The sequence below is a fragment of the Natator depressus genome, chromosome 2 (genome assembly GCF_965152275.1).
Source record: "Natator depressus isolate rNatDep1 chromosome 2, rNatDep2.hap1, whole genome shotgun sequence".
Lineage (NCBI taxonomy): Eukaryota > Metazoa > Chordata > Testudines > Cheloniidae > Natator > Natator depressus.
Window position 1 is genome coordinate 61,678,801 of NC_134235.1, and position 13,592 is coordinate 61,692,392.

At 34.5% G+C, this 13,592-nt stretch overlaps 1 long non-coding RNA gene across 2 annotated transcripts; it reads left to right on the forward strand.

Annotated features, from left to right (window-relative positions):
* Positions 1 to 5,895: 5,895 nt before the first annotated feature.
* On the forward strand, positions 5,896 to 12,553 carry LOC141981395 (uncharacterized). Of its 2 annotated transcripts, XR_012637761.1 has the most exons (4): positions 5,896 to 6,124; positions 7,844 to 7,883; positions 8,346 to 8,425; positions 9,225 to 12,553. It is a non-coding gene; the product is annotated as an uncharacterized LOC141981395 (long non-coding RNA). The 2 variants fall into 2 exon arrangements; XR_012637760.1 differs by lacking the exon at positions 8,346 to 8,425.
* Positions 12,554 to 13,592: the final 1,039 nt, after the last annotated feature.

Here is a 13,592-nt window from a genome sequence, read left to right on the forward strand (position 1 = left end):
ACAATTTTACACTGGTTTTGCCCATGTGACCTCCTGCAGATCTTGGCCAAGGAATAATATCACAGACTTGATCTGGCTTTCACTGATGTCCCTTCTCGACTTTTAGGTAACTACATATGCTTATCTCCCTCAAAAGTCACAAGCAAACGCAGCCTCACCCTCATAAAAAAAATGAACAAGTTCCATGTAAGATTGTCATGGATACAAAGCCACAATCACGTTCCTTTCTCTAATATTTTCAGCTGCTCAGGTGGCATGCAACTGTAGCTTGCAACTGTAAAATGGGAGACTCCTGGGCTCAAAGCAAGCATTATATCACATTTCCCTCTTTGGACCTGGATCAGCCCCCTAAGATTTGCAAACAAAAGGGACCCCCTGCATGTGTAACTCTCCTGTCCTGCACAGAAGGTGTCTTGGCCACCTCTGAGCCTCTATTCCTTCTGTGCTGGACTCCACATAGTCTGAGTTCTGTACTGGAGAAGTGGGCAGTGACTGGGAGGCATTGAGGTGGCATTGTCTTTTCTGCAGAGCTCTTAACCATGTGGTTTGTGGGGGCAGCCTCAGCCAGCATAAGTCTCTGGATCTGAAAATAACTCTCAAAATCCGCTACATATTGACACCAAATGTAAATTTTGAATCAAAAGTCAAGATAAATAAAGAAGCACCAAGTACTTTCCAGGTAGTGTAAATAACAGTTCCCTTAAGATGTCTTTAAGCAGTTGTCTGTCCTATATATGCTTTATATTGCAACATAATATCTGACTACCAGATCACTACAACATAGATAAGATATAAGGGATTTTCAAAGTGACACAGCATTGTTACTATAAAGTGATAAACTGGGAAAGCTAACTGTGTTGAGGGGGTCCTCACACTGTTACCTGTAGGAATTTACTTTGGCTACACTCAGCTAAGCAATAAAACATAGAAGAATAGAGGCAGGCTGAAGAAAACAGAAATAGTTCTTACCAGAAGCATGAGAAATAATTGCAGCAATATTCTCTATATTTCAGTTTGTTCAAGATAAAAAGTGTGTACATTTTGCCAAAAATTCAATGTGTCATGATTTTTTAACTCAAAAAATGTTCCAGTGGAAGAGAACTCATTTCCAAGCAAAAATGGACCTGTTCTGGGCAAAAGGTGACTTCAAAATTCATAGTTTGAACTTTGAATTGTTGTGTGTTTTTGATTTTAAAAGGTCTTTTAATCACATTTCATAAAGGGAACTTTGAAGGGGTTCAAAATTACCCAAAATGAAATAACATTTTTTCATGGGGGGATCTTCATCAGTTTTGCATAATTCTAGCTTTTATCCTGCTTTTATTGAATTGTTTTTCCTGCACATATATGTGTCGTTAAAAGGATAATCATAGTATTTTTACAAAGGTACTTGACACAGATAAAACTCAAGATATAGTCAGTGTGCCATAATATACAGTAGGAGAGTTATATGAGTACCTACGGTATGTACAGTAAGTAAATGTTTCTTTAAAGCATAAGAAAAAGTGGGGCATTAAGAGGGAGAGAAATGAGTGAATGTTTAGTGTATCACATGGTGCATTTGTGTATCATGCAGTATGAGGGTCAGCAAAGCAGTTCAACACATAATTAAGTGCTTTCCTGAATAGGGATGACATAAGCATGTGCATAAAATAAAGTATGTGCTTAGTGAACTTTGCTGAATCAGGGCCTATCTAATGCAAGTATATTTTACTAAATGTAGCTTTAATCATATATAAGCAGAGAAGTGTTTATCTCCCTCAAATAAAATAACAGGAGATAAGTTAATACAGTAGTCCATGGGATGGTGCATCCCTTTGCCAAAGACTGCCATGTACAAGTATTTCAGGTGAGAATTTTAAAGAGGTACATAAATGTATTAGTTGCCTTTCTAAAAGATTAACCATTGCCATGCCTCAAACATATTCTTCACTCATTTCAGAAAAAAAGGGTTTTTTTAAAAACACTGTAAGAAATATGGTGGTACAGTACCAAACATTCAACCTGCAATTATTTTTGGTCAGCTCCACGGGTTTAAAAGATGAGTTGCAGGTATTTCAGTCTTTTCTTTATTTTAGATCATCTGTATTCCCGGGTAACTACATATATAACTGTGTTTTGCATTTTGAATTCATAAGTAGACTACAAAAAGGGACATAGACCCCTCTTTATATAGAGTGCTTTATTTATAGTCCTCAAATTACCAAACTATGCTACAGTCGATCCTTTACCTATGCAAATAAATGTAGGGTTTAATCCTTAATAACATGTAGTGTAAACACCCAGATTAATTTGATGTCTTGATAATGACATCGAATTAATATTAGAAAAGAAGTTCTGAAAAACTCTTTAACAAACACATTTTGTTATTGTCTGTATTTATAGAAAAGATTTCTAGGGGAGGTTTGTTTTTGGTTTTTGGTTTTTTGTTATCAAATGAAAATAAAATCCTCCAAATATTTTTTTAAAAAAGACCTCTATGTTGTTTTGGATCAAATTTATAAAATATGTAGATGTTTTTCAAGAATGAAACAATTACAATAATTTTATTAGACTTGTAAATCATTGTCAAAACATTTACTATAAGTTCTGGTAGCCATTATTTATGATAAGACTGAAGAAACAATTATTTAAATATTCAAGTTTTCCATTGATTATAAAAGTCATTAATTTTTTAAAAAAAAATTTAGATTTAAAAACTAGATATGCCTTGTTTACAAATATGTTCCAAAGCCAGACCATTTTTTATTTATTTGCTCATTTATTTATTTATTTCCTGTGTCATTTTTTTCCTTCTACAAATTTGTTCTTTTAACAAAATACAACATATTAAAGTCATCACACTATCATGCACCGGCAATCATAAATAGTATTTTTATACTTTGAAGCAGATGATGACGATTACTACAGCAGTAACGGTTCAAAATATTCTTATAAAGCAAAACGCAAACCTTCCAAATATCCAGAAGTGACAAGCTTCAAGATGCTGACTAACCAAAACATTCAATATTTTAAATCATGCAGCATAGCTCAGTTTCTTTCCAAGAAGGCTTTGGAATATTGCAAACATCCTTTGAATCATTTCTATCAAAATAGAGTGCAGATAGATTTTTGTCAAAGTGCAACGTAGTTTTTTACTTGTAAATACTAAATTATTGATCACTTTATTTTTAACTACTATTTTAGGAAATTTAAAGTTTCAATTTAAATAAAATATGGTCATAACAAAAGCATTGTGTGCACATATTTAGTGCAGATAATGGAGTTTTACTATAATTATTTCTTACAGTAATATTTTTTACAAATGTTTGTACTGTACATATATAGAGAAAATTAATATATATATATAATTTGGTCAGATGAAAAATATGGTTTTAATGGATACATTTTATGCATATTAGAAACTCGACTATGATACCTTAAAATGTTCTAAGGCTTTTTTACAATACATTTTTTCATACTACTATATTTGGTTTGATTGCAAAGATTACATTTGCTTAATCTCTGTTGTGAATTGTACAGAAGATAAAGCAAATACACAGAAAATTATTTATCCACAAAAATCATTTTTACTCACAAAAATCCCAAAAGAGCCTTCAGATCATCACATTTGCTTTAAATGTCCTTTTAAATACTCTGTGTACCAAAACATTAATTATTTATTTCTTAGTTATAAATGGACATTTTTATATTTTATATCCTACTGTTAATCAAAATACATCCATAGAATACTACATGGCCTAAGTTTTTGTTTTGGAATAATGACTATGACCTGTTTCTTTTTAAACTAGCCATGCAATATTGGTGTCATGTTAACTTTATAATCATTTGGAAACGATAGATATGTTACACATACTTAATACTTGCTTTACAGAAAATATAAACTCCTAAAACTACTTAATGAGAAAACAATCTTTCAAATGCAAATGTACTTAGAAAAAAATCTTGACTTAGATTTACTCCAAATAGCATTTATAAAGCTATGGATAATTATTTTCAAAACATGTGATTAATAAGTGTCCATTTTCATGCCATCATTGGTAATAGATGCAATCTCACTCAGGCACCCTGCCATTCTGTTTAATACAAGTGTATCCTAGTGTAAAAAGGAGCTTGTCATACTTATCTCTAATGGTGAGTGATTTCACTTCCCCTTCATGAAGACACTTTGCACCCAATATTCTCCAGTCCTACCAAGTACACCGACAAAGAAGCTAACAACAACATAGGTAGCACAATACATGTATGTATACATGGCATATAAAATATATATAGTGTATAATTTTGATAAAAAATGTACATATGAAAAGACAGATAGAGAGGAAGAAATGCAAAAGTTTTGCATTAAAATAAAATACACATTCTGGCAGAGCAATATATTTAGCAAGTGTAATTATGTCACCAAAAAGTGAGAAAAAATTGACGGATGTCGTGCTCTTGGTACCAGTTCAGTGCCTCAAAAAGCAGAAAATGCTTGCAATTAAATCAGTGTTACAATTAATACTTGTAACTTTTAGTATTCTTGATGTGTGATCTTACTTTATATACTTTGCTATTTTCAGGCAATTGTACTATTTGAAACTGACAACAATTGTTCTGATTCATGGTTTAGGAGGAGTAGCTGATTAAACCCATGTCAACACTCTTGACCCTGCGTGGAAACTAGAATCATAGACGATCTGCTTAACAATATGTCAAAGGGTACAGTTGCTTAGTTTCTCTATTTTGTAAAATCTATAAATCACTTGTAAATACAATGTAAGTTACCTTACCACTATTCTTTTTGTCCTGATCATTCCAGGGTTATTTTGTTATGTAGAATATTTTGGTGGAAAACTACCACTCTATTAACATCCGCTTCGGTTCTGGTTTTGCTTTTTCATTCTATAAAAAAGAACTAGTATTTTTAGCTGTTGCTGTAATAGAGTTAACATGTTCTTTCTACCTTTAAGATCAACATCTGTACAACATATCAAAGCTGCAGGGGAAAGACACCTCAAAAGCTGTGATGGGAACCTTTACATTTTTAAGAATTGAGGGGCCAATCCTACAAACCCATGTTTGCATGAGCAGTCTTAACTCACAGGAGTAGTCCCATTGGCTTCAATGGGACCAGTTAGGTGAATAAGAGCTTGCAGGATTGGGTCCTTACATCAAAGCATTTAAAGATTTAATTCAATTATTTAAAGAGATGCTTTGAGGAAATCATTTTCAATGTTTAGCGTTCTACAGTAGAGTCTGTTCTACAGACACCGAAAATAGTGTAACCAGATGTCCCGATTTTATAGGGACAGTCCCGATATTTGGGGCTTTTTCTTATATAGGCTCCTATTACCCCCCACCCCCGTCCTGATTTTTCACACTTGCTGTCTGGTCAGCCTAACTGAAAAAGTGTATGTTCCTTCATTCGTTTAAGTATTAAAATATAATATCTGGTTTATATTAGACCTGAAATTACAAGACAAACCAGATGGAAGAAAACAAACATAACAGTCATTTAAAATATAGTTCATGGGCACGAGAGAACTGATGTATGCATTTTTGTTTTACTATTAAACCATAGTGAATCACCAAAGCCAATTCATAAATCTTTAATAAATTTTACATCTTAAGCTGTGCAATCCTATATGGCAACACCAAAAGTGAATGCAACTTTCATTATTGTAAGCCATGAACAACTAGAAAAAACAAAACAAAAAAATGTTCATGGCATAAATAGATAAAGCTGAAATCTGCTGAAATTTTCTCATGTAAACTGCATAATAGCACTTCAAATGGCCCCTTTCTGTCATCCACTGTAACCATCACATTCCCATTTCTGCTGCAGTCAGGTGAACTGTCAAAGAGCTATTACGGTTGGCTGCATAGAATTCCGAGGAAAGACAAATCTATACAATTTTCTCCTTGGACAATAAATGGTTCTTTTGGTGCTTTTAGGTTTTCCTAAACAATTTTGGTAAAGAAATCATAAGATTTTTTTTATTTTAATTTAATTTAATTTAATTTAATTTTACTTTTACTTTTTTTTTACATGTACATTAAAATAAAGGCTTTATTTGTGCTGAAACCTTTACTATGAATGTATAACTCTTTGATGGATGCACATTAGCATTTCTGTATCTGGGTAAGATTTTATTTACTTTTTCCTTCTATAATATGTAATATAGCTTCAGCTATGCTTAGAAACATTATGATGTCATGTAATATTTTGGTGTATGTTCACTATTAAAAAATCAACACTCAGTAAACGGTAGAACAAAATGTATATACAACTGCAAAAATACCCAGTTTACGATTCAGAACTAATAAAGACCGTACAAATATTACATCTATTTAGTTTTCCATGGCTGCTTAAGATACTGCATGCTCAAAAATGAACACATTATTGTGATATGTACAGTACATCTTCTGATAAGCCTTATCTCATAAATAAAAAAGATGTATAAATGATGAATTTCTGAAAGGCTTTTCTTCAGAGACAAGTATTTTGAACATTCTGGTGAGGCGTGTAGCTTAAGCAAAATGAGAGTTTGATTATGTCTTTCATAAAGTTAATAATAAAAAATGTGATAGTAGAAAACCACAATGAAGACTCCTCTGCTTGTTGTCTTGTATAAAAAAATTAAGTATTTTTAAAATTTCCTTTGCTTACCGGAATAATTTTTAATACAAGAATGTACATCGCTCACTGCAAGAATTTACTTTCCTGATAAGCAGAGGGAGCCAGATTTCTTATTCTCTAAGAAAGATGGCAGAAGACAATTTGCTCTTTATAATTTTTGAAAATTTCTGGTGGTTTTTTTTCAGGTACGCATTTGTGTCTATTAAAATGCTGCACGTTACATTAAAAAAAAAGTTGTCAAAAATCAGTAATTTCAACCATTGTCGTGTTTACCTTGCAGTGAATTTCCTCATAGTTTGGAGCTTTATACTTACAACCAGCCAGTAAATATAAAATAGGGCATTCTTTATATTTAGTTTGGAACTATAGAATAGTAGAAATTGATTTGAAGTAATTGATTTTTATCTTTTAGAAGATAAAATTTTAATTCAATATAGCTATTGGATTTCACATACATATAAGCACATTTTTTTCAACATTATTACTATTCAGCATATAGCACCATAAATAGGCTAGCCTTTATAAAAAAATAGTATAAGAAGTGTCCCTGCCCCAAAGAACTTACATTAGTGATAGAAACTTCAATAGCGAAGCATTGTCAAAGCATTAAACAAAAATAAAAGCAGAGCACGGGACAAATTATATAGCACTCAGTAAAAGAATTTGTTTCTAATATCTACAATATCCTGCATTATAGAAGAGGCAGCTTTCAAGTGTCTTCACTAATCTGCTAGTTCTTTCTGCTTTTTTCCCCCTATGGAGATATGCAGCATCTCTGAAGATGCTGGATGTTTCTCAGATACTATAGTTTGGAAAATGCTGTTTGCAAGCTTATTTGCTTCTGTGTTGTGTTCATAAGCAGGAGAATATAATTCATTTCTGCATATCTGCTAGACTGGACAAATCAAGGTGACAATCCATGGTTAGCTCTGTCAGGCCCTTTGTCCTGCTGTTGCTGTGAATCAAAATACAATGCAAGCAACGTGGAATATATAACTGTCCAGCTGCCTTGTTGTGACAGCACAGTCTTGCTATTATGGTGTGTCAGCTCTTGTTTGTATACTGGTAGCCAATTCATAAGATGACAATGCAAATTGTGTGAAAACTCTTCTGTAAGATAACAAATCATGTCAGTGGGAGGGGAAGGATTCAGATTTGTCTTGAAAAACAATGCCTTGTAAAAGCTTCTATTTTTGGTACAATGATTACTTTCTTACACAGGGCCCACTTTCTAACTATGGCATGCTTCTAAGAGACACAGGTAGGCTCTTGCACTTAAATCTATCACATGGTGTCTGTTTGCAGAGCTGTGCATTGATGTTACTTTTAAGGCAGTTTATATTTCATTTAACCACGCAATTAATCATCTTTATGGTGTTGGTGTGACTGGCAGCAGCAGAGTGATTTAATTAAATCTGAAATTATTGTACAGTAAATATAGGCTTCCAACTAGCCAGTCCAAATTAAATGCTGAGGTCTATTTCTTACCCAGGGTGTTTCCAATTTAAGTGTTCATCCAAAAGGTTACACTTCGTGAATTGAAATCATTTTTGTGTTTTAACTGTTGTTAAACTAAAATACCATTTGTACAGAATCCTGGGCATCTAGGAATATGTATGAATTATCTATATTTTTCATATTACATATTATATTTGTGATTTTGTAACTGATGTTCTATAAGCACCATTTTTCTTCTAATGCTTTTTCTCTTCTGTCATGTCAGCAAGGAGCTGCTTTTGCAAAAAAGTCTTTCCTCCATTTTGTTTCAGTCTGGTAATCAAGCAATTAGTTCACAAAATGGAGGTACTCTGCTTTGCTTTTTATACTGCATGTTACTTTGGGAGATCTTTACCTGTAGGGAAACAACAGACAGACCAGTTTGCTGTTGATCTTGTTAAATGGGCCTCCAAAGAATCTTCCCATGATGTCAAATAAATGATTATTGCTTAAGGGAAAACTTAGAAGATTGAGACCTTTATGGGGTTAGCACTAGAGAATTACGTACAGTACATGCCATACCTGCAGTATCTGCACACGATAAACAAGAGAGCAAATGACTGCATTGCTTTTCTGAAAGCATTTAATCGCTACTGTCTATAATAAACTTTAAACATTGCTAACTTCATGTTTTAAAAAAATGTGTTTTGTGTTACAGTTTTCCACAGACAATTTGCAACATGTCTAGCAAAGCAAGGAATCAGACCAGAAACACAGTCTCACTCCTATCACACACACATATATATATATATAATACAGCTTCTGAATACTGGAAAATTGGTCATCCGTTCAGTGCAGTTCAGGTCTTCTGTGTGAAAAGCATAAGCTTTTTTTTTTTTAATGCAGTGCTTCCATGTCTGCACTTTTTGAAATTGCATATTTATCAGGCTATGAATTATTTATGAAGTGGGAAAGTGGGGGGTGCATAGTGGAAGGACGAGTGCAAGAACATATGCTTGGAAAGAGGAATACCTTAAATGTACACAGAACAGTCTTTTGAAGGAGTATTCCGTGTAACTCCTCTTTTTTAAAAAAAAAAAATTTCTCATGCATGTTTCATTTAGTTTTGCAGCCTTCTGATTTTTTGTTTGTTTGCTTTTTTGAGGATGTGGCGAGGTGTTTGCAGCTAGCGAAGAGTTGGAAGATTTCGCTGCGGAAATGAATTGAGCATTTCTTTGACTTCTGAAGGATAGGATGTTTAATAAATATTAATCCTTCAAATGTCAGGCTGCATTATTGTCAAGAAGGGGCTGATAGATTGAGGATTAATGAAATGTTTCATAAATTAGAAATGAAACTATCAACAGAATGGCCAAAGTAGGGATCAAGAGTGGACCAGGCTTATGCTTTGGACCAGCTGAATATCCTCTCTTTATCAGATCTTAGCTCAACCTCCAGTTTGAAAAAAAGAATCCTTCTGCTCTTCAGTCAACAGGACCTGACATCAAGATCCTTTCTTCTTTGGGCTCTGTGTGTACAAAAATAGCAAGGTTGACTCAGACACCAGATAATTTGATTAGACAGAGTCAGATCCAAATTCTTTATTCTTTCTGTTTTGTAAAAGGAAAATTGGGGCGGGGAGCAGAATACTTTCTGTTCAAAGATCGTGATGTTGTATTTTCCCACTATGAAAAATACAGTATCACAGAAGCTGAAGACATGGAGTTATAATGGTAAATTGGAAAAATGGTAGTTGCCTCTTCACAAACACACAGAATTTTCTACATAAATTATGTATTAAAGGAAGAATGTTTGAATAAAACAAGTAGCAGTAACTTAATAGGAGGTGACAGGATTTTTAGGAGAAGCTAATGTACGTCAAAAAATATTGTAGTGTATAGCCTTTAATCAAACTCACAATCTCCAGTTCAAGGGCTGAATGTAAAGCTGATTTTATTATATTTTCCGACTTATTAAAAGAAAATCATGCTCTGTATATATTGCTTTCTGCAATTATTAGAGGGAAATTAATTTGAATTTGTATAACATCAGGTCTTTTTGGTGTGGGTGAGTCAAACAATTATCTGAGGTGCCATTCTTTCTATCAGCACAGAGATGCACAATATGAAACTGGGCTACCAGAGTGTATAAAAATGTTTAGCCTAATCACTCCCTAATGACAGCGACTTATGTCCTTAGTGCAGTCGATTTGTTTCCTGGGTTTTAAAAGTAGATTATTTCCATGGTGCAGGCTTAGTGTAAGCTGTTGAGAAACCACAAGCACTGCACTTCAGCCTGAGTTTGGGACGTTCGCCAAGGGTAATCTGATTAAAAGGGCATTTTTTACAACATAGTGGTGCTTTGAAAATTCTGTGCAGCCAGATAGAGTGGGGCCAAAAAAATTGCTTTTTCAAGGCTAACAATTTTGCTCAAGCAGAATTAAAAGCGCGATAAGCAGCATCACACGGAAGATTCTCTTCAACAGACTGGCAACTGGGTAAACAAAGCATCCTTAATAACACATCTGTTACAGACCCACAAGCAAATTCATGATCTATTTAATGGGGCTTTTTTGCTTGTTTGTTCTGCCTTAAATCACCTTTGATTACTGCATAGGTGTGAGGTTCTGAGGCCTTGCTTTATCTATAAGAACTCAAAGTGTTTCCCTTCCTACAGTAGTTTTACTCTTCTGTGTCCTGACATTTATAAAAGTCCTACTAGGAAAGTGGTTATTTGTGATGTGCTCAAAAAAATCATTGTTGGGTACTGTTTACCTGAGAAGTTTAGCAGCTGTACATTGTTAAAAGGTAATTATACTATCTCAAATCTTGGGTTTCTTACAAAAGATAGAACATACTACTAATTAAATATGTCATGTTTGCACACACCAGAATACACTTGAAAGAACTGTTCTTGGATCATTTGCCTTGTTGAACTACTTTCATATTCTTTTGCAGTATCTAAATAGGGAAGAGCAGATAATGGATTCCTGTTCTTCTTTTCTCAACATTCTTGTAGATCTATGTATGGCAAGTTCATCTTGGTCTCCACACGTACTAATAGTAAAGGACCCTTACACCAAAATGTTTGTGTACACAGCCTACTTCAAAATCATTGGGTTCAGTCAGTCTTCTGTGCACCAGATCTCCCTGGTATGACGCCCTCCTGTGACAGGCAACATGTAATTTGTTTTCTACAAAACAGACTTTTTTATTATGCTTAATAAATATTGAATGAAAAGGCACAGTCTTCTGCTACATCACAGGATGGCTTTCTAAGGGAAAATGTATAATGAATTAAACTAGAACAAATTTTCAACACTCGTCTCTTAATTGTAATGAATAAAATAACAGATAACTTGCAAGAAAAGAAAGAGTACAATGCATCATAAACTATAATGTTGCCCAAATAAATACCAGTGATGGGATTGCAATTAGAATGATATTTCCTGCGAAATGAGGCTTTATATTTCATTTATCTTTACTTCATGTAGATAGGTCAGAACATCTATATCCCTTCAGTGTGTTTAGTTAAGCAAGGCTTCCCGCTCTCCAGGAACATCTTGCCATTTCTCTACCTATCGACTTTTCAAATGTGAGACAATTCTGAGTAAATCAGCCTATTCGAATCTCACTCAGATTATTCATCACAATCCTCTACAATTATCATAGTCTTACCACTGTGTATGTGAGTATATACCTCATATGCACAGGCATGTATTCATACATAAACATACACACGCATTATATAAATGCACAAAATACCTCAATTTTCAGGGAAGCTCTTCATGATATTTGACAGTTTCTTGCTGAACATATCCCACGTTTATGTATGAATGTGTGCATGTGTGACACATATACACACATACATAAATTATGTTACAGTAGGAAAAGAAGAAATGTTAGTAGCACAAAAGACAACAATAGAACCTAGCAACAGATTGTGCATGCTGGAGCCCTTAGTTAAACAGGATCTGGAATGTTTGGGTGCGATAATTTTATTTTAGAATATTTACTGATATGTGTCTTCAACATCAGTGAAAACAGCGTGAAGCTGTAAGATTCAGTCTTTTCCAATCCCAATGACCAAGCAGCCTCCTGAATCAGGAAAATTGCTTCCGGATAGCTGTATTCCATCAATTTACAGTGTGTGACCATTAAAAAAAGACAGAAAAAATGCTATTTTACTGGGGAGGAAGACTGAACCAAGGTGTCCTTGATTCACGCTCTGTATATGGCATGTTGTGGATCAGATGTGGAAACATAGTGCAGGCAGAAATAATTGTGAAACATCTGTTTCCCATCACTGTATATACCAAGTAGTTGGAACAGCATCACTTTCTAGAATATTGAATGTTGTTAACCAATTTTTATCTTCAAATTCAATGCATGTTTTTTTTCTGGTATTTTAATTTTTCCTTTTAAATTTGAATTTTGTACCGCTTAAAATGATATATTCATGTCAGAAAGATGACCTGCTGTTTGAGGGGAGGGAAGGAGAAACCATTAAAAAAAGATTTCTTGATAATCAAGTACATCTGTGATCCTGTATTACTTTCTAGAGCACAAAGACTTATAGAGCTGCTCTCCCTTCCAAAGTAAAATGTCTGTGATCCATAAGAAGCTCCCATCCCTCTTTCTCTCACCCCAAAGAAAAAAGAAAGAAAATTATGCACCAGCAGATCAGCTGCTCTGTTTCTTCTTTAAAAAGCTGAGGTTGTTGCTATTTAACATAAAACCTTGTGACCTCACTACTGTGGGTGATTTGAAACACCAAGCTATTTAATGATGCAAATTACAAACAGAGGGAAAACATCAGAAGAATCTATCTGGAAATTAGCTTGTTTGACTGAAAATTAACTGGCTTAATCGAACTTGCAGGACGTAGATTTTCTATTCAGAAGCCCGGCTTGGAGTTTTTGTCCATTTGCATTATCTTAATGCTTTGTGGGACATTTGGAAGTGTGTTAAGACTTAAGGGACAAAATTATATGTGCAGTACCTTGTTTATATCTGATCTGCTCATATTTAGACCTAAAATGTTCCAACAGGAGTACCATATATTAGGCAATACTAAACTGTATTCAGTTTAAATCCCTTGGACAAGTAGGCCAAGTAAACAAAGTGGGCCCAATTCTGTACTTTGGTATACTGGTGAAGGTAATGGTGTTATGTCAGTGTCACTAAAGGTAGAGTGTACCCCTCTGCCAGATTGTGTCCCCCACCCCCCAGCCCCGTGCACAGAGGAGACCCTCCACACATAGATTTCTTCCTTTTTACAAGGAAGAGAGAGTTCACCTGCTTATGTGGCACTGGTTTCCCCCTCTGGGCCTTGTAGCAACTTCTCTGTGCTGTCCAGGGTTTACATTGAGGGAGGTGGAGGAAGCCTATATGGTGGACTGGGCAGGCTTGGAGCGGTGTCTACTGGGGGGCCTACGATGGTGTCTCTTGCTGATTGTTAGGGGGCAAGCCTAAACATCAGCAACACAGTGGGGCAACCTCCTGTACCTACCTGCCTGAACATGTGTGAGGAT